At 40.0% G+C, this 23073-nt stretch overlaps 2 long non-coding RNA genes across 2 annotated transcripts; both read left to right on the top strand.

The window, feature by feature from the left end:
• The first annotated feature begins 6616 nt into the window (after window positions 1–6616).
• LOC143131218 (uncharacterized) lies at window positions 6617–7838 on the top strand. The gene is made up of 3 exons (XR_012988067.1): window positions 6617–7503; window positions 7646–7732; window positions 7812–7838. It is a non-coding gene; the product is annotated as an uncharacterized LOC143131218 (long non-coding RNA).
• Window positions 7839–7851: 13 nt separating this feature from the next.
• LOC143131221 (uncharacterized) lies at window positions 7852–9690 on the top strand. The gene is made up of 3 exons (XR_012988068.1): window positions 7852–7964; window positions 8206–8282; window positions 9053–9690. It is a non-coding gene; the product is annotated as an uncharacterized LOC143131221 (long non-coding RNA).
• The last annotated feature ends 13383 nt before the right edge of the window (window positions 9691–23073 follow it).

Raw genomic sequence — 23073 nt, forward strand, 5'->3', positions numbered from 1 at the left:
TGTCTGAAATGTACATATTTGATGTGTGTGCTATTTGTTTTTGTATTTTATTTTCTGCCACATTTACTCGCTTGGCCAGGTGGGGGCTTAATGCAAGGCAGGCCCATTGGGTGTCATCATAATCATAATATATATTAACCTGAGAATTTTCAGACCATTCATTTTAAGCAAAGAACATTTCTGATACACTTTTTGGTTGGCCAGATGGTGGCACTATGTTAGGCATTGAAATGACACATGTGAATATCATCACAATAATGATATCCAAAATGTTTGTTAACTTTCAGATCAATCACTTAAGGCATTGTCCATTTCTGGCACATTTCCTGCTTGACCAGGTGGTGGCGCTATGCCAGGCAGGCCCATTGGGTGTCTGGATATCATCATAATCATGATATCTATTAACCTGAGAAGTTTCAGACCATTTATTCAAAGCATAGAGCATTTCTGGCACATTTCCTGCTTGGCCAGATGGTGGCGCTATGCTAGGCCTGTGAATTACGCATGTGAATCTCATCACAGTAATGATATCCAATATTTTATAAAGTTTCAGATCAATCACTTGAGGCATTTTCCATTTCTGGCACATTTCCTGCTTGGCCAGGTGGTGGCGCTATGCCAGGCAGGCCCATTGGGTGTCTGGATATCATCATAATCATGATATCTATTAACCTAAGAAGTTTCAGACCATTCATTCAATTCACTGTGATTTATGACACATTTCCTGTTTATGTGGTGAGATATTAAAATCATATCAAAAATATTACAACATTCAAAAATACCTTCACAATTTAACATCAGCGACATCTTGACATAATGTTTGCCAAATTTCAAATGAATCTGACAAATCGTCTTGGAGGAGTATGTTCAAATTGATCATGTGAAATCAGTGTAATTGTCATTCTTTCTGTTGCCAGGTGGTGGCGCTATGCCAAACATGCATTATGGGCATGTGAATATTATCATTAACATGGTCTTTAATGACCTGTGAAATTTAAAACATTTCAAGCCATGCATGGTGAATTATGACACATTTATTGTTCATGTGGAAGGGTATTAAAATTAATAATTTCGCCATTTCGTCAAATTACAACATATCAAAAAAAGGCTTCACAATTTATAATCAGGACCATCTCGGCGTCATGTATACCAACTTTGACATGAATCGGATCAACCGTCTAGGAGGAGTACGTTAAAATTGATCATGTCCACAATGCACAAAATCTCAATTACCTCACTTCCTGTGGGCGTGGCTAATGGCATGTTAATACAAAAGTTGTTTGTTTTTGGGAGTTACATACACCCACCAAATTTGGTGTGTGTATCTAAAACTATATGCCAACCACAAGTCACAGTGACATAAGGGGGCGCTATGGAGTTCCTGGGCAACGCCCGGTGCCAAGCTGTTATCCCTGTCTATTCACTGTATCACTTGATGTGTGTGCCAAATTTCATGCGTTTTCACCCATGGGAAGCACCTCCTTTGGCATCATGATTCATCACATATTTCATCACATATTAGTCTGCACAAAATCCCAAATACCTCACTTCCTGTTGGGCGTGGCTAATGCATTGTACATTCGAAAGTTGTTCATCTTGGGGAGATACAAACACCTACCAAATTTGGTGTGTGTAGCTGAAAGTATATGCCCACCACGGGATCAGTCATCTAAGGGGGCGCTAGCGAGTCTCTGGGCCATGCGCGGGGCCAAGCTTTTTTACCTAGCTGCTTTGTGTGACACCTGATGTGTGTGCCAAATTTCAAGACTTTTCGATTACGTTAACCACCTCAAAATATTTGCCAACCACGGGATCAGTCACCTAAGGGGGCGCTAGCGAGTCCCTGGGCCACGCCCGGGGTCAAGCTCTTGTACCTAACTGCGTTGCGTGACACCTGACGTGTGTGCCAAATTTCAAGAATTTTCGACAATGTTAACTCCCTCAAAAACAGGAAAGCAAAAAAGTAGAATAACAATAATAAATAATAATAATAATAATAATAATAATAATAATAATCCTTACAAAAACAATAGGGCCTTGCGCCCTTCGGTGCTCGGGCCCTAATAATAATAATAAATATAGCCGCAAGCGGCAATGGCGGGCCCGAGCACCTGCGGGCCGCAACCCGTGACATGTCGGAATCCAACAAAGCACCGACGTGGTGCGTTTGTGAAATGTACATATTTAATGCGTGTGCTATTTGTTTTTGTATTTTATTTTCTGCCACATTTACTCGCTTGGCCAGGTGGGGGCGTAATGCAAGGCAGGCCCATTGGGTGTCATCATAATCATAATATATATTAACCTGAGAAATTTCAGACCATTCATTTTAAGCAAAGAACATTTCTGATACACTTTTTGGTTGGCCAGATGGTGGCGCTATGTTAGGCATTGAAATTACACATGTGAATATCATCACAATAATGATATCCAAAATGTTTGTAAACTTTCAGATCAATCACTTAAGGCATTGTCCATTTCTGGCACATTTACTGCTTGACCAGGTGGTGGCGCTATGCCAGGCAGGCCCATTGGGTGTCTGGATATCATCATAATCATAATATCTATTAACCTGAAAAGTTTCAGACCATTTATTCAAAGCATAGAGCATTTCTGGCACATTTCCTGCTTGGCCAGATGGTGGCGCTATGCTAGGCCTGTGAATTACGCATGTGAATATCATCACAATAATGATATCCAATATTTTATAAAGTTTCAGATCAATCACTTAAGGCATTGTCCATTTCTGGCACATTTCCTGCTTGGCCAGGTGGTGGCGCTATGCCAGGCAGGCCCATTGGGTGTCTGGATATCATCATAATCATGATATCTATTAACCTGAGAAGTTTCAGACCATTCATTCAATGCACTGTGATTTATGACACATTTCGTGTTTATGTGGTGAGATATTAAAATCATATCAAATATATTACAACATTCAAAAATCCATTCACAATTTAACATCAGCGACATCTTGGCATAATGTTTGCCAAATTTCACATGAATCTGACAAACCGTCTAGGAGCAGTATGTTAAAATTGATCATGTGACATCAGTGTAATTGTCATTCTTTCTTTTGCCAGTTGGTGGCGCTATGCCAAACATGAATTATGGGCATGTAAATATTATCATTAACATGGTCTTCAATGACCTGTGAAATGTAAAACATTTCAAGCCATGCATGGTGAATTATGACACATTTATTGCTTATGTGGAAGGGTATTAAAATTAATAATTTCGCCATTTCGTCAAATTACAACATATCAAAAAAAGGCTTCACAATTTATAATCAGGAACATCTCGGCGTCATGTATACCCATGTATACACATGAATCGGATCAATCGTCTAGGAGGAGTACGTTAAAATTGATCATGTCCACAATGCACAAAATCCCAATTACCTCACTTCCTGTGGGCGTGGCTAATGGCATGTTAATACAAAAGTTGATTGTTTTTGGGAGTTACACACACCCACCAAATTTGGTGTGTGTATCTAAAACTATATTCCAACCACAAGTCACAGTGACATAAGGGGGCGCTATGGAGTTCCTGGGCCAAGCCCAGTGCCAAGGCTTTTCCCCTGTGTATTCATGGTACCTCTTGACGTGTGTGCCAAATTTCATGCGTTTTCACCGATGGGAAGAACGTCTTCTGGCATCACAATTCATCACATTTTAGTCCGCACAAAATCCCAAATACCTCACTTCCTGTTGGGCGTGGCTAATGCATTGTACATACGAAAGTTGTTCATCTTGGGGAGATACACATACCTACCGAATTTGATGCGTCTAGCTGAAAGTATGTGCCAACCACTGCCTCAATCACCTAAGGGGGCGCTACTGAGTCCCTGGGCCACGCCCAGGGCCAAGCTCTTGTACCTAACTGCTTTGCGTGACACCTGATATGTGTGCCAAATTTCAAGCGTTTTCGACCATGTTAACCACCTCAAAAAAGGAAAACGCTCTGAGACAAAGTTAATATAATAATAATAATAATAATAATAATAATCCTTACAAAAACAATAGGGCCTTGCGCCCTTCGGTGCTCGGGCCCTAAATATAGCCGCAAGCGGCAATGGCGGGCCCGAGCACCTGCGGGCCGCAACCCGTGACATGTCAGAATCCAACAAAGCATTGACGTGGTGCGTTTGTGAAATGTACATATTTGATTTGTGTGCTATTTGTTTTTGTATTTTATTTTCTGCCACATTTACTCGCTTGGCCAGGTGGGGGCGTAATGCCAGGCAGGTCCATTGGGTGTCATTATAATCATAATATACATTAACCTGAGAAATTTCAGACCATTCATTTTAAGCAAAGAACATTTCTGACACACTTTTTGGTTGGCCAGATGGTGGCGCTATGTTAGGCATGAAAATTACACATGTGGATATCATCACAATAATGATATCCAAAATGTTTGTAAACTTTCAGATCAATCACGTAAGGCATTGTCGATTTCTGGCACATTTCCTGCTTGACCAGGTGGTGGCGCTATTCCAGGCAGGCCCATTGGGTGTCTGGATATCATCATAATCATAATATCTATTAACCTGAGAAGTTTCAGACCATTTATTCAAAGCATAGAGCATTTCTGTCACATTTCCTGCTTGGCCAGAAGGTGGCGCTATGCTAGGCCGGTGAATTACGCATGTGAATATCATCACAATAATGAAATCCAATATTTTATAAAGTTTCAGATCAATCACTTAAGGCATTGTCCATTTCTGGCACATTTCCTGCTTGGCCAGGTGGTGGCGCTATGCCAGGCAGGCCCATTGGGTGTCTGGATATCATCATAATCATGATATCTATTAACCTGAGAAGTTTCAGACCATTCACTCAATGCACTGTGATTTATGACACATTTCCTGTTTATGTGGTGAGATATTAAAATCATATCAAATATATTACAACATTCAAAAACCCATTCACAATTTAACATCAGCGACATCTTGGCATAATGTTTGCTAAATTTCAAATGAATCTGACAAACCGTCTAGGAGGAGTATGTTCAAATTGATCATGTGACATCACTATAATTGTCATTCTTTCTGTTGCCAGTTGGTGGCGCTATGGCAAACATGCATTATGGGCATGTGAATATTATCATTAACATGGTCTTCAATGACCTGTGAAATTTTAAACATTTCAAGCCATGCATGGTGAATTATGACACATTTATTGTTTATGTTGAAGGGAATTAAAATTAATAATTTCGCCATTTCGTCAAATTACAACATATCAAAAAAAGCTTCACAATTTAGAATCAGAAACATCTCGGCGTCATGTATACCAACTTTGACATGAATCGGATCAACCGTCTAGGAGAAGTACGTTAAAATTGATCATGTCCACAACGCACAAAATCCCAATTACCTCACTTCCTGTGGGCGTGGCTAATGGCATGTTAATACAAAAGTTGATTGTTTTTGGGAGTTACACACACCCACCATATTTGGTGTGTGTATCTAAAACTATATGCCAACCACAAGTCACAGTGACATAAGGGGGCGCTATGGAGTTCCTGGGCAACGCCCGGTGCCAAGGCTTTTCCCCTGTGTATTTACATTACCTCTTGACGTGTGTGCCAAATTTCATGCGTTTTCACCGATGGGAAGCACCTCTTTTGGCATCACAATTCATCACATTTTAGTCCGCACAAAATCCCAAATACCTCACTTCCTGTTGGGCGTGGCTAATGCATTGTACATACGAAAGTTGTTCATCTTGGGGAGATACACACACCTACCGAATTTGGTGTGTCTAGCTGAAAGTATGTGCCAACCACTGGATCGATCAATCACCTAAGGGGGCGCTACTGAGTCACTGGGCCACGCCCGGGGCCAAGCCTTTATGCCTGTGTAGCCATTGTGATACCAGATGTGTGTGCCAAATTCCAAGACTTTTCATCCATGCTAACCACCTCAAAAATAGCAAAAAGGTGAACAAATAATAATAATAATAATCCTTACAAAAACAATAGGGCCTTGCGCCCTTTCGGTGCTCGGGCCCTAATAATAATCCTTACAAAAACAATAGGGCCTTGCGCCCTTCGGTGCTCGGGCCCTAATAATAATAATCCTTACAAAAACAATAGGGCCTTGCGCCCTTCGGTGCTCGGGCCCTAATAATCCTTACAAAAACAATAGGGCCTTGCGCCCTTCGGTGCTCGGGCCCTAATAATAATCCTTACAAAAACAATAGGGCCTTGCGCCCTTCGGTGCTCGGGCCCTAATAATAATCCTTACAAAAACAATAGGGCCTTGCGCCCTTCGGTGCTCGGGCCCTAATAATCCTTACAAAAACAATAGGGCCTTGCGCCCTTCGGTGCTCGGGCCCTAATAATAATCCTTACAAAAACAATAGGGCCTTGCGCCCTTCGGTGCTCGGGCCCTAATTATAATGATTGTATGTTTGTTACATGCAAGTGTGTAAGGGCTCAGACAAATTACTAACTGGCGGAACGTGCCTTCTGGCATCTCACGTCAGAGACGAACGTTAGTAGCCTATCACCCACTTCCTTCCATTTGAGAGAATGCAGCGACGCGACGGAGCCTGGTTAGAAGAATCTCTCTGAAGTGCAGTTAAAGGTGAGTAGATGTTCATCTAAAATACACTTACTAGAGATTTATTTCACATGTTCCGTAGTATGCCTCGAAAATGATAAACAATAAGCGGTGATGCGAAAGAGGAGTGTAACTTAACGTAAATGTATGGTCAAGATATCATTCTGAAATGTGTTGACCTTCAGGGGCTAACGTTAACGTTAAGTTAACTGCTAACGAAGGTTGAAAGTTAACATGAACGTTACCTCTGTGTAACATGAGGTACATGTCAATTCGTGCTCCTGTATTGTACAATGCTATACGTTTTTTTTATCATGTTAATATTTACTCAACCAAATATGATACCAGTATAATCGTCTTTAATGGTCAACATTGACTTGGTTAGCAGCTAGCCTATCAGCCAACGTAGCTCTCATTGGCAGCTTAGCATAATGCAAATCAGATATCAAATAAAGGCTATGGTTAGCTTAATGAGGTAACAGTTACTGTTGTTAGCTACTTAACATTAACAGTCATTAATAGGGCAAATTAGCTTAAAGTTCATGCTCTACCAAAAAGCTTGTTTCACGTAAAACAGGCATCCATAAGCATGAATTTGGCCTTCACAAGTTGGTTATTTCAAAACTAGCTGCATTAATTGACTATCAAGGACATGTGTTGATTGCTGAATGTGCATCATTGATAGCATAGAAGACACGTGTTCAGTGCAAAGTGCCAACAGGTGCACGTGCCACATTTACTAGTTTAGTCGGTGTCACTGAGATAGTTGTTACCTGTTTTTTTTTTTAAGAAACTGTTTTAAAAGTAGTGTTGATTTTGTCTGAATGTTTGATTTTATGTTTTCTCAGGATGTTGGTGAAAGTTAAATACCAGGCAGACCAGATACATTAAAATGGTGGAAACTGATGCCACTCTAGAGGATTTATTTAACCAAGGTACTGATTTAGTCAATTGTTGCATCACATTTACTAGTTTAGTCAGTGTCACTGAGATAGTTGTTACCTGTTTTTTTTTTTAAGAAACTGTTTTAAAAGTAGTGTTGATTTTGTCTGAATGTTTAATTTTATGTTTTCTCAGGATGTTGGTGAAAGTTAAATACCAGGCAGACCAGATACATTAAAATGGTGGAAACTGATGCCACTCTAGAGGATTTATTTAACCAAGGTACTGATTTATTCAATTGTTGCATTGTTTAAGTCTATTGTCAGTTTTTTTTGTAATGTTCTGTTAATTTTTATTTTAGTGTTCATGAAATTTGATATTTAAGCCGTTAAACACCAAGCTGGACTAAAATGTATGATGAGTTTGGTACAGAAGATTGACAACTATGTGTCTGAAGATGTGGTGAAGGATCCAAAATGTGGTGTATTAAAGCTGAAGCCTGCAGAAGATGATGGTGAGTTGTAATATGGAATGTAGTTAAAACTTGGTACAAGTTTTGTGAATATATCAACAGCGGTTGCAACACATTGTTTTGATGGAATTCCACTCTGTGGGGTTTGTGGATGTTGATTATGTCCGTCTTTGAGCCTATTTAGTGTTTAAAAATCTCAGCCATCAAAGACTACATGACATACAGCCGTCACAGGTACTGGACATGACTATATTACTGATTTATTCTGTCCTCTGCTTTGTAGTAGATGCATTATGTGATTCAGATGACACCACTGCCTTGTCTCCAAATAAGCCCAAGGGAGATGATGGGGTAGAGCAAGTAAGTGGCATTTTTTCCCTAGTTAAATATTGGTAAAATCTTTATGCTGCCCATTAACACAAAGGTAACCTAAACTGAAACCCACACTGAGGTATTTTTTTTTCTTCAAAAAAATTCCACACACTCAGATCTGTGCAAAATGATCTTTCTATTCTAGATTTCGGTCATAGACCCTCTTCAGGAATCCTGAAAAAGGCCCATGACCGAAAGCTATATAAAAAGATCATTTTGCACAGATGTGAGTGTGTGGATTTGTCATGCTGTGCTTGACTTTTGACTTTAAATCCCAGCATCTCAACCACCAGATGAACAGCATTATTTGTCTCTTTTAAATGATTGAACTTGAAATGAAACCATTTCATAAGTATTTCTGCATACAAATTGTAATGAATCTGTTTAAGATCAAATACATTGTTTACAGTGCACTGAATTTCACATTGATCTCCATTTCTCAAGGGCGCCGAGAACTGTTGGTACAGGGAAAAAAAACAAAACAAAAAAACAATCGGATTCACTTAGCTCGAAATGCAGCAAGGAAGCTACTGTGCTACACTCTAGGGGCATGTTCCTGAGCCCTAATGTTCATGACCCCAGAGTGTAGCGCTGTAGCTGCACAGTCGCTTTAGCTGCTGGCTTTAGCAACTCGAGCTATGTAAAACCGATTGTTTTCGTTTTACATACTCGGTGACCCAAGAAATGGAGATCTATTTGGAAAATCGCTGGATTTCCCCTTAATGCTGGAACTCACCCTACTTTACACTGTTTTATAGGAACATTTCTATGATCCAGCCAGCGGATCAGGGTACCTGGCCTGACGCATTAAAACAATTCAGAGGAAAGCTTCAGGAACCACAAAGTCCAGCACACAATGAACATAATGGAGGACCAGCTTCTGAAGATGTGCCCGAGCCAGTCCTGAATGAAGAACAGCTGAGAGAGGCGGTATCTCTAATGAAGCATTCTTCTGATGAAGAAGTTGTGCGGCTGAAGGTGAACGTTTGATTATCGTCAGAAAAAATGGTCCATGACCCTCAATCACCTCATATGCTTGCAACATTCTCTCGATTCGTGGATGTAATGGATCAGATTGAGCAAGACTGTGTTACTGTTTGGTGAGATTTCAGCGAACCTTCTTGAGAGGTGGTCAACTATGTTCAAAGAGAAGACTATTAAACAGAGTAAAGGTCTTTCTTCCTCCAGCATCGAACTGCAAAAAAGGATCCAGGTAGCAGAATCACCACATGGGCTGTGTCCCGGTAGAACACTCAGGTTAAAGTGTGGTGAGACTGGGTGTTTCAGGGACATTTTCTGGCTTTTAGAAAACATTTGGAAATGTTACATGAGTATAGCGTTAATAATGTTCATGTTTTGGAAAATAACTGTAGTGAACACAGAAGTAATGATTTGGCGGTATGCATTCTGCTGTACATGAGATACAGGTTAAGGAAACTATTCAGTTTTTTGAGTGATAAGCAAAGTGTTGAGGAAATGAATCATACTTTAAGTCATCTTGAAAATCTCTTCTAGGCCCCATCCATTGGATCATGCCTTAGGTATGAGCTACACCAGGCGCGTAACTGAAGCGTTCCGTTCGCGACGCGTAAAATTCATTTTAAATGAATGGTCTATTTTTTCCGAACGTACGCGCCGCTATCACGTCTGATGTAGCTACCGCCATTGATTATAGTGGCAGCTAATTGTTGCAGCAGACGCTATGCGAACGTAATGCTTCAGTTACGCGCCTGGTGTAGCTTCACTGTTAGAATGTGTGGACTTAAACATGTCGGTGATGCTAGAATGTTTCAGTACAGGCTGTAGAGTGAGTAAAATTGGTATGTAAGCTAATGTATCACTAACAACAACTTGATATTATGTTCTAGTGGCTTTGTTCCATTTGATGCCAAATGTGTTGTACATGCATTTACAAAAAGAAAAAAAAATGAAACTTTTTATATTGTATATTGATACATTAACTTAATATTTTGTAATAAATATATTTTCAATAATTTGTCTGTATGTCCTTCAGATTTTGTAGAGCTTGATAAAGACAAGCAAAATGGTGACTCTAGCAAGAGTAGCTGGGAATAAACTCTGAATAGAGATAAACTAAGATTACCCCATTAAGAGTTAAGATGACTCTGGAAAGAGTTGTTGGCTTATAGAGTAGATTTTTCTTTACTCCCTGTGGAGTTTATCTTGGTGATTTTTCAACTCTCTATAGAGTAAATTTAACTCTGAAAAATGTGCTCTAGGAGAAGAGTCAAATTTACTCTCTGTGGGGTGGGACCAATGGGTCTCTATGACAGAGTCAGAATCGACTCTATTAGAGTTGAAAACAACTCTGACAATTTTACTGTGTGGGTGCTTCAGACTGAGTTACTTCACGCACAGAGACGAGAAGGGTTTGCATCATCTTATCTAACTCTGGCGGAGACAGTGAATAAGCTAATTTCCCAAAATGTTGCCTTGTTCCTTTAAATTATAGAGATTAAATATACACTACAAAGAAGATTGTACAAAAGACAAAAATTACTTCGATGTCTTGATACATATGCATTCACCGATACAAAACTGTGTGCCTCAAAGTTCACCATATTGTAGCCTACTCATTCACCTGAGAGACACCAGCATGAGAGCCACAATCATGATGATTTCTGATGACACAGCCATGGAAATGACCAGTTCTCCTGTCACATGAATAATATTGTTTAATTGTCTAAATCATATGAAGATGTTCACTTATACAAACTCATAACTAATTCAAACGTGTGCAGATTTTACTCATTAAAAAAAGCAGCAAATGAATGCATTTAGTTACATGCATTTTTTCCCTAAAGTGATTATCTGTTTTTGCACAAAAAAGGAAGGAAGGACATTCTGCATAATCACCTCAAGCACACAATTCCAAGTATCAGCAACAGAGAAAGAATGAATATTGTGATACTAGCCACCAACATCACAGAAACAGCTTCTGGGTCTGGGTCTTCTGGGAAGATTTTTGAATGAAACAATAATGAACTGTGTCCGAATAGGAACAGCCAAATGGTGTTACTTTTTCTTTTGTTTATGTCTATTAAACCACACTGACCTTTAGGGGGAACAGCAACTTCTCTAGAGTTCCGTTACTTCATTCAGTAAACATGACAAATAATAACATTTCAATTGTGTGTATGATTGTGCACAGAAGTTTGAAGGTGGAGTATTTACCGGTAGTGTCAAAGGTGAGGATCACTTCCTCTGTCACTGCTTCAGGAGGTATGAACACCTGCAGAGCTGGAGGATGTACAGTATTATACACACAGTTCTGAGTGTAGACACATTTCAGTACCGAAATAGTAAAAGCAGTTACCTGTAACAGTGATGTTGACTCCAGGTAACCCAGAATAACTTTCTCTCTGTTCTGTTAAACACCTGAAGACGTATTCTCCAGAGTGACTCTCTCTGATCCCTTTCCCTCTATGAATGCAACTATTAATTTAAATCCCAAGATCCTCTGTGTGGTTTTAATAGTCTTTATCTAAGTGTAGGTCCTCAAGGTGATGACTGATGACTAGTATTTTCTATTTTTAAACCAAAATGCTGTGACGATGTTTGATATCTGGGATATTTGTGGGATACAGATTTCGGTTTTTTTCCGTACTGGCAGTACTCTGTGACCTCGAGAAAAGGAGATCTATGTGAAAACTCGCCGGATATGTCCTATGTAGTATGAAAACCAAGAAGTCTCCAAGTAAAACAAAAAAAAAACTTCTGTGGATTCCTAAATGTGTTCTTCAGATCCAAAATTCCTTTGCGAACAACATGAAATAGTCATTATATATTTATATTCACAAACTACAGTGATGTGGATATGAAAAATGTAAAGACATTTAATCTTTCATAATTTAAAGGACTTGAATTTCATCTGCACTCACACACTGCAGGGGATTGGTGACCCTCATGACCTTTCACAGCACAGGAGTAATTGGCCACATCAGAGGGGCTGGTTGAGGTTAGTGCCATCAATGCTGTGGTTTTGCCACGTAGAGTCTTTCCATTCTTGTACCAGACATACTGAGAGCCCAAACTGCAGGAAGTACTGCAGGTCACATTAATCTGATTCTGATTCCCTACAACGGCCTCCTCCTTCACCTGCAGGTCTGAGAGGAGAGGATGGAGGTCATTAAGATTTATTCCATTATAATAAACTAATGAGTCAAAACCGCCTCATGATATTTAATCAGTTGTACATTACCTGTGATTAAAAGTGCAACACCAGATCTGTTTGTTATCCAGCTCCGGTGTAGGGTTGTGTAAAACCGAAACTGGTAAACACCAGAGTGATAATTTGACAGTTTGTCTATTTTCAGACTGCAGTCATAATCAGGAGTGTTGTGTTCTCTGACTCTCCCACTCCTCTCTTCATACCACTCTCCTCTCCTATAGAAACCAATCCCAGAATAGTGATATTTGCAGGGCAGGACCACTGATGCTCCTTTAAGACCACAGACTCTAGTGGTGGAGTACGTCACACTCCCTCCACTCTGCACAGCTGAAAGAGTCAAAACCAACAAAAAACTTCCTTCAGTCCAATTCAAAGTGACTCATGAAAGGTTGACATAAAACTAAATGAAATGATGAAGTTGCTCTTAATCAGTGTTGAGTTAGTGTGCTGTGTTCTTGAATTTGCCCTAGAGGATCAATAAAGTATCTATCTATCTATCTATCTATCTATCTATCTATCTATCTATCTATCTGTGCTGTGAGCTGTTTCTGTTATACAGATTTAAAATGTCATCTTAAGCCCAATTCACACCAAAGATTTGTGACGGAACCGTTGCAGAAAGGAGTGAATTAAATGCTGCATGTCGTTGCCAGCTGTTGCAAGCCGTCACAACGCATTCACCAAAGCATGGCTTTATACAGCTCTTCAGAACCCTTACAGTATGTAATATGCCTTTTAATAAGTAGCATAATGTGTTGTCCACCAGTCATTATAAAAAAAATACAAAATAAATCCGCGCCCTGTTGGGACCTGTTTTTCAATAATGACCAGCAGACAATCATCCTGTGCATAGTGAGTGGGGTTGTTTTTCACTTTACCTGGCAGACTCAGGAAAAATAATACCACCAACATGCACATGATCGCCTTCCCTGCAATAATAAGACACTTGGGTGAATGTTTCTTGTTGATGCCTTTAAATATCACATTTTAAGAGCAGAAAAGAAACCCGGATACATGTACATTGGAGAGTGCAGTAGAGACTAGGACGTGTCCAGTCCACAGAAAGAGCACACGGTATCTGATCCTTTTAGGCCTTTACTAATATGATGAACCTGCAGCCGATATGATCAAAGCAAGTCATGTAAAAGTGTGCTTACGTTCAATCATGGAACCCTGACCAATTTAAGAAAAGAACGGTTGATCGCTTAGGAAAAAAGTATACTTGCTAAAGAGAGATTGCAGTGCCACATAAGGTATTACAATATCCTTACTGAGAACATACAAAATATCTTATGAAATCAAAATTAATTTCCACACCCTGCCATTATTCAAATACCTATCAGGAAGCAAACTGACTGATACCTACCAATTGCATTATGGGAATGGGGAAAGCCCAATTCATTTACACAAGGACCTGTCTTAAATAGTATATGATTTGTTTCCAGACCTACTGCACTCAGTTCACCATACTTTGTGACTGCACTCAGTTCTACTTTGTGTCTGCTATTTACTCAAACAAAGAGACATTGCTGTATCAATCACATGGAGCATTCTTTTTTCCTGCAGTGCAGAAAGATATTCATAGTTTCTTACAGTCTACAACCTCACACAAAAAAACGACATCAACGACTGAAATTTCCTCTTTAAAAATTGAATATACACATGCACAGAAAGTCAATGCAGAGATTATTCACAAAAAAAGGAAACTTTACAAATATGCAGAGACAAACATGCTATATTTTTTTAAAAAGTAAAAAAAACATACAGTTAAATAAGTTAAAAAACAGAAGTTAAGAATAATGACCTTACAAATACATCACTTTCATTAACATGGATGAACAGATGTGTACCTACCGTCACACAAGAGACTCACTCAAGGGCAAATATGATGAGTGACTGATCAGAATGTGTGAATGTTCAAAAGGAGCTGCAGATGAAATGCTTCTCTTTTCCCACAGACAGTTTTTGCACAGTCAAGTGAATATTGATGACATATGGCCATTCTTCTGCCACAAACAGCTCAGGCTAACTCCATCTATACTTGTGGCTGTATGGGGGGTGTATGTGCCGATGGCCTCGTCTCATGTTCTCAAGTTTATCATCAGCGTCAGCACCTGTCAATGACATGACATGAAACAGTAGGGCAAGCACAGGTGTTACTAAATACCTTAATTAAGTCTCTATTTAGTTAATGTGTAGTAGAATCAGAACCTTTAGTCCATGAGCCACAGGCCCAAAAAGGGGCGTGTCACTACCACTTGGGGGGGCAAATTCTCACTATATTTTTCTGAAAGCTACTTATCACTGGAGTATAAAATGGTATGATAGCAAGTTGGATCTTGTAGCTTTGTGGCTGTACAGGCCTTCATAGTACAGCGGCTAAGCACCGGAATCGTTCAGTTTTCGCAGAAAGCATGAAACTTGGCACAGTTATACTACTACCCCTAGTGATCAAAAATTGAAATGGACCCCAACACATAGCGCCCCCTAGTGGCTGCCATCTTGAATTCAAATATGGCTACCATTCTTAATAGAATTGTTGATACAACTTCAAAATTAAACAAGATAAAAAAAGTCTTTTAAGTTCTAACACTCAATTTTTAGGGTCAAGGAAGCTATTGACATGATTTCCAAACAAACTTGATGTTGGCCATTTTGAAATCCAATATGGCGGATACCAAATGTGAAAATATAGACCATCTCTATTGTTTTTCATGATAGAAATATCATTCAAAAATAATTTCAAAGTTTGAACAGTCAGACCATCTCTATTGTTATTCATGATAGAAATATCATTCAAAAATAATTTCAAAGTTTGAACAGTCATTTTATCACATGACAACCTCAATAATATACGAGGCATCAAGTATAATCTGGTAAGATTCCAATATGGCCACTATGTGTAAGAATATAAGACAATTATTCTATATCTTGGTTAATTGAAGTAACTACCTACATCATCAATACATTCTTATTCTACCTTCTTCTCTTTCTGAGCAAACCTTAACTCTTACTATACACTGCTCAAAAAAATTATACACCTTAAAAAATAAAACACATCAGATCTCAATGGGGGAAAAACATCATGCTGGATATCTACATTACATTACATTTGGCTGACGCATTTTTAGCCAAAGCGACTTACAACCTGGTAAACAGTTTAACACTTTTAAAACAATTCTCTCAACAATTCTAGAACAATTTCAAACAATTCAAAAAGGTAGAGTACAATAGGGAAAAGTGCATCAGTGAGTGCTGTTTTTATACAGTCAAGTCAGGTGGTAAGTGCTAGAATTAGCTAGTTGTAAGTAGTGCTACGAGGAGATATTCTCTGAAGAGCTGGGTCTTCAGGAGTTTTTTGAAGATGGAGAGAGATGTCCCTGCTCTAGTAGGAACTGGTAGCACATTCTACCAACGAGGAATAACAGATGAGCAAAGTTTGGATTGACCTGAGCGTACCGGTGGCAGAGCTAGACGATGTTTGTCTAAAGAGCGCAATGGTCGGGGGATAGCATATATGTCTGTATGAGGGCATTCGAGTAGCTGGGAGCAGTAGGTTTAGCTGGGAGGACCAGCAGTTTGTTTTTTGAGAGATTTAGCTGGAGGTGCTGTGCCTTCATCCATGAAGATATGTCTGAGAGGCAATCCGAGGTCCGTGCCGAGACCAAGGGGTCATCAGGTGAAACAGATAAAGCTATGTGTCATCTGCATAACAGTGGTATGAGAAGCTGTGTGAATAAATAATCTGTCCCAAAGAAGTGGTGTGGATAGCAAAGAGAAGGGGGCCCAGTAGTGAGCCCTGGGAGACCCCTGTGGTGGGATGGTGAGGTGCGGACAGCTCTCCAAGCCATGATACGTTAAACGAGCATCCTGTGAGGTAGGATTCAAACTGATATGGACTGGGTAATATGTTAGGAACAAAAGGATGGCACTTCGTTATTTGGGAATGAAAATGATCAATCCACAGAGGACTGAATTAAAAGACCCCCCGAAAATCTAAGTGGAAAAAATGACGTGGCAAGCTAGTCCATTTTGCTTGAATTTCAGCGCAGCAACTCATGATGGTACTCAGTAGTTTGTATGGCCCCGACATGCTTGATGGCATCGGGGCATGCTCTTAATGAAACAGCAGATGGTGTCCTGGGGTATCTGATCCCAGATGTGGACATGGCCATCACTGAGCTCCTTGACAGTCAGTGTTGCAACCTGGCGGTGTTGGATGGACCAAAATATAATGTCCCAGAGGTGTTCAATCGGATTTAAGTCAGGGGAGTGTGGGGGGACAGTCAATGGTATCAATGCCTTCATCCTCCAGGAACTACCTCCACATTCTCACTACATGTGTCCAGCCATTGTTGTGCACCAGGAGGAACCCAGAAGTTTTCATCCTGATGCCTAAGAGCAGTGAGGGTGCAGTTGTCTTGCCCATAGAGGTGTATGCGTCCTTCCAAGGATATCCCTCCTCAGACCATCACTGGCCAACCACCAAACCAGTCATGCTGAATGATGTTGCAGGCAGCATTACATTCTTCAAGACATCTTTAGACCTCACATGTGCTCAGGGTGAACTTGGTCTCATTTGTGAAAAGCACAGGGCGTCAATGGCGAAACTGCCAATTTTGTATTCTATGGCAAATGCCAATTGAGCTGCACGGTGCTGGGCAGTGAGCATAGGTCCTTCCAGAGGCCATCGGGCCCTCAGGCCACCTTCATGAAGTCTGACAGTGTGGTCAGAGACATTCACACCAGCGGCCAGGAGGAGGTCATTTTGTAGGGCTCTGGCAGGGCTCCCACTGTTTGTTGTTGCACAAAGGAGCAGATACTGGTCCTGCTGCTGGGTTAAGGACCCTCTACCATCCTGCCCAGCTCTTCTAGAGCAACTGTCTCTTGGAATCTCCAACATGCTCTTGAGACTGCGCTGGGAGACGCAGCAATCCTTCTAGCAATGGAACGTTTTGGTGTGCCATTCTGGAGGAGTTGGACTACCTGTGCAACGTTTGTAGGTTCCAGGTACTGGCTTATGCTACCAGTAGTGACACTGACCCTAGCCAAATGTGAAACTACTGAAAAATCAGTCACGGAGGATAAAGATGGAAAAAGTATCATTTGCCACCATTCCTGTTTTTATAGACCTATCTCCCTTCTTCCTTTCTTGTCATAGTTTTTGGAGAAAGTGGTCTTCAAGCAAGTCTTGGACTTAACTATATCAGAACAACCTCAACTTTACCTGTATTGAGCTTTTGGTGTTTCCACCACAAAGCACACCCAAGGACTGGGCGCTGAACGCACTAGCCAGTGTCCTAAAAGTGCTGGTTCACTGACTAGCATGAGCCCTAATGTGTCAGGAGGGAGCTAAACTCATGAGGTATTACATATTTAAATTAGCTTCATTGACAGGCATAATCATTTTATGGGATGCAAAATGTTAAACTACAATAAAACAAAATGGACCTTTTCAAACAATCACTATAATCCTTAAATTAGCATATGCTAATTGGCCCCACCCACCTCAATTGAATTAGGCTAACAGTAGGATGTGTTGGACTGGGTTATATACTAATTTATCTAACTATGACTGGGTGTACTAATTTATCTAACTCTAGGATAGAAGACAAAATAGCTCATTTCCCAAAAGGAAGCATGTTTCTTAAAGAGACGCTAGCATCCATGGGTTTTAGCCTCCTTGCTAGCATGCCAGCCTCTAGGGGGCAAATTAGAAGGATTGAGTCCAGGCAAGTGCAGGGTTTAGTCACACAGTCAAAACTTCACACATAGCCTAAACGCACCCCAGTTTTTGACTCAGAATGTTTGTCAGAATGTATGGCTACTTCTTTAAAATCCAACATGTCTGCCATTATTTATGCATGATTGTCTCATTATATATTTCATAATGCTGAAAGATGGCTATAGATGTCATATTATGTGTTAAAAGCAGCATAGCATTATAAATGTAGAAAAAAAGGGCATATTTTGGTGGCCAAATTTGAAGTCAAGATAGGGGCCACTAGGGGGCGCTATGTGTTGGGGTCCATTTCAATTTTTGATCACTAGGGGTAGTACTATAACTGTACCAAGTTTCGTGCTTTCTGCAAAAACTGAACGATTCAGGTAAAAATCTGGCCTTAGCCGCTGTACTATCAAAGTTGACCTCTGATTTGAAAAAAGGAAATTCCGCCTATTGGCTTTTTTTTGTTAAACCACTCATAAGAGCCCAGAAAATAATCCAAACCTCATTATTACTGATACATATGTGGTGTTTGATGTTGGCATACATATTTTTAATCATTATGTAATTTTGCCCTTCATTTTGGTTGATAAAATTCAAGATTTATGTGTAATAATGAGCAAATCTACGTTTTCAGAGACACAACGTGTTGCAGCACTAATTGAAATGCCCACTACCTCATTAATCAATGTATTTATACCTTCCTACCTCCCAGCAGAGACTTGAAATACAAATGATTACATAGGTCTGCATTGCTATGCTATTTACTATTTGTAAATGTACTATTCGGAAACACCCCAAAATTCAGTAAATTAGTATTTTATTGAAACTACCCATAAGAGATATTCCAAGAGATCAAAACATCATGATTACCAATCACATATTACCTTTACATTCAAGGAATAGGCCTACCATATGAAAATGGTTCACATCACCACATGTACCCAGCTTAACATAAATATTATAATGTTATAATGTCCAGGGCACATGAAATACATACAGTAATTATGACCGCCGTGCAGCGAAGCGGCGGTCTTATAGGTTTAGTCAGATTTTTTTTTTTTTTTTTTTTCGCATGCCCAAATTTCCGTCAATGATTCCCGGGACACTGAAAGACCGGGGTACACAAAACTTGGTGGGCATGTAACCCCACATGGATAGCATGGAACCATCGTTTTTCATTTTGATCTGTAGCCCCCCCGCTGGACTGCACCCCCCGAAAGGAGGGTAGGGCAGACACAGTTTTCTGTGAATATCTCGAGAACCGTAAGGTTTAGGAGGACCATTTTTTTTTGTATGTTGATCTCAAGGGACCATGTCAACCCATTCCATAACCACTCATTTCATGTATAGCGCCACCTAGTTAAACACAAAAAAGTAAAAATGAGGTGTTGTAATCGCAGGTATCTGTGACCTAACAGTCAAAACTGCACGAAATTGGAAGTGTAGGATCATTATGACACCCTCTGAATGCACGCCAAGTTTCGTGGAATTCCGTTCATGGGGGGCCACACAATAAATGAATTTATGTTACTATACACCAACTGGCCTGTAGGTGGCCGGAGACAGTTTTCTGTGAATATCTCGAGAACCGTAGGGCCTAGGAGGTCCACCTTTTTGTATGTTGATCTCAAGGGGCCATGTCAACCCATCCCATTACCACTTATTTCATCTATAGCGCCACCTAGTAAAAATTAAAAAGCAAAAAATTAGGTGTTTTCATCACAATATCTCTGGCTGACATGGTCAAAACTGCACGATTTATGACATTATGACACCCTCCGAATGCATGCCAAGTTTTGTGTACTTTCGTTCATGGGGGGCCTTACAATAAAATAATTTATGTGTACATTTAGTGACGTACACCAACAAGGATTCCCGGGACACTGAAAGACCGGGGTACACAAAACTTGGTGGGCATGTACCCCCACATGGATAGCATGGAACCGTCATTTTTCGTTTTGATCTGTAGCCCCCCCGCTGGACTGGACCCCCCGAAAGGAGGGTAGGCCAGACACAGTTCTCTGTGAATATCTTGAGAACTGTAGGGCCTAGGATGACCATTTTTTTCTGTATAATTGCCTCCAGGGGTCATGTTAACCCATTTCATGTGCACACATGTGCACAAACAGATACACACACACACACACATTAACAGTAATCATACGTATGACACATACTCACACAGTAGACATATGTACGCTTCCATGCACAGGCACATACGCAGGCACACACACAAGCACGCACACACACACACACACACACACCCACACACATAACATAAACATAACACAAACAATCAAGAATTTCTCAGAATTATGAACAGGCAAGATGGAGGTGGGGTTGTATAAAATGAATTTTACATGTGAAATCTATGAACTAATCATGTTTTGGTACTTATTGTCTAGCAGATACCAGTGAGAATTGAGTGTGGATAATGCAATTTAGTGAGACAGTTAGAATCATATAGGCCTTTCAGCGTGATTTCTTTTTGTGGAAAAAATGTGCTGGACTGGGTGGCGGTCATATTTTGTACCGCTCTGCGGTACATCTAGTTATTATCATCATACTTAAAATTGTCTTTCATCTGATGTTAAAATCATTTCCATTGAAAAGAAATAATAACTATTTTCCAAGACTTGATCTACAAGTACATACATTTACAACAGTTTTAAAAATTCTACACAGTTAGATCTGATGAGACAGAAACTGAAATTGGATCAATCCATTTTCAGAGGAACATGAGTTCATTTGCATATGTACAGCAGGCAAAGCAACACAAGAGGTTAGGGATGATCTGATTCAGGCTCATACTACAGGCAAAGATCATAACATAGAGGCTGGAGTCAGATACACCTAAGCACAAATTCCATGATACATTGACAAAGCAAAAATTAAAGACATTTACGAGCATGAGTCAAAAAAGAAAACACAGGCACATGGCAAGACCATCATGTTAAAGACTGGACATGAGAGAAGTCTTTTGTCACCCTCTTGGACCTTAACCATGGTCATTGGCGACACCTGAGGGGACCCCAAGGAAAACCTCTAAAGCAGCACTTGCAAAGCATTTGCAGAAACTTGCATCACTATCAGATAATCTTCCAGATGAATATAATACAGCAACAATCATTGATGAAATGTCTCTGGTCCAGAAGGTCAATAACAATGTCTCAACTTATGCAGACATTGCTGCTGCTATTCATAGCATGATCCGTAAAGAGGCAAAGCAGAGGGAGATCATTTTTTAGATTGAATTAGATTAGATTTAACTTTATTGTCATTGTGCAGAGAACAAGTACAGAGACAACAAAATGCAGTTTGCATCTAACCAGAAGTGCAAAAAAGCAGACAAGTGCAATGTGATATACACAGTATAGGCAGGTGGTGCATAGACATGACAAGAAATATAGTGCAGTGTACACAGTAGTTTACAGTTGTTTTGCATAAGGTGGTTTAGAGTAGCATAAATTAAATATAAAGTATATTAGCAGTTACCTTATAAGAGCAGAATAAATATGGCTACTGTAATATGAACAATGTACAATGTACAATGAACAACATGTACAGGTATGTGCAATGTAGTGGCAGTACCATTATAGTGGTGGTACCATTATAGTAGTAGTGCTCTCTCTTTCTTTTCTTTTCTTCCTTTCTTTCCTTTTTCTCTGATTGCCTACATTCTGTAAAGCGCCATGATACATGTGTAATGTTTTGGCGCTCTATAAGCACAATAAATTGAATTGAATAGTAAGAACAATATAGATATATGCAGTGTATTAACAGAATATATTACAGAAAAACTGAATAAATATGGATATTTACCATCGTAGTGCAGAAACAGTAACATTACAATAGTATTAATAACTAGATGTACCGCAGAGCGGTACAAAATATGACCGCCGCCCAGTCCAGCACATTTTTTCCACAAAAATAAATCAGGCCTATATGATTCTAACTGTCTCACTAAATTGCATTAGCCACACTCAATTCTCACTGGTATCTGCTAGACAACAAGTACCAAAACATAATTAGTTCATAGATTCCACATGTAAAATTCATTTTACACAACCCCACCCCCATCTTGCCTGTTCATAATTCTGAGAAATTCTTGAATTGTGTGCATGTGTGCGTGTACACGTTTATGTTTATATGTGTGGGTGTGTGCGTGTGTGTGTGTGTGCGTGCTTGTGTGTTTGCCTGCGTATGTGTGTTTGTGCATGTGCATGCCAGTACAGCGGGGGGGGGCTACAGATCAAAACGAAAAACGACGGTTCCATGCTATCCATGTGGGGTTACATGCCCACCAAGTTTCGTGTACCCCGGTCTTTCAGTGTCCCGGGAATCCTTGTTGGTGTACGGTCACTAAATGTACACATAAATTATTTTATTGTAAGGCCCCCCATGAACGAAAGTTCACAAAACTTGGCATGCATTCGGAGGGTGTCATAATGATCCTACACTTTCAATTTCGTGCAGTTTTGACCATGTCAGCCAGAGATATTGTGATGAAAACACCTAATTTTTTGCTTTTTAATTTTTAACTAGGTGGCGCTATACATGAAATAAGTGGTAATGGGATGGGTTGACATGGCCCCTTGAGATCAACATACAAAAAAAAGGTGGACCTCCTAGGCCCTACGGTTCTCGAGATATTCACAGAAAACTGTCTCCGGCCACCTACAGGCCAGTTGGTGTATAGTAACATAAATTAATTTATTGTGTGGCCCCCCATGAACGGAATTCCACAAAACTTGGCGTGCATTCAGAGGGTGTCATAATGATCCTACACTTCCAATTTCGTGCAGTTTTGACTATGTTAGGTCACAGATACCTGCGATTACAACACCTCATTTTTACTT

This window comes from Alosa pseudoharengus, unplaced genomic scaffold (assembly GCF_046254945.1).
Source record: "Alosa pseudoharengus isolate Yale_2024_CS ecotype anadromous, Long Island Sound unplaced genomic scaffold, YU_APseudo_1.1 YU_APseudo_1.1_scf_1, whole genome shotgun sequence".
NCBI lineage: Eukaryota > Metazoa > Chordata > Actinopteri > Clupeiformes > Clupeidae > Alosa > Alosa pseudoharengus.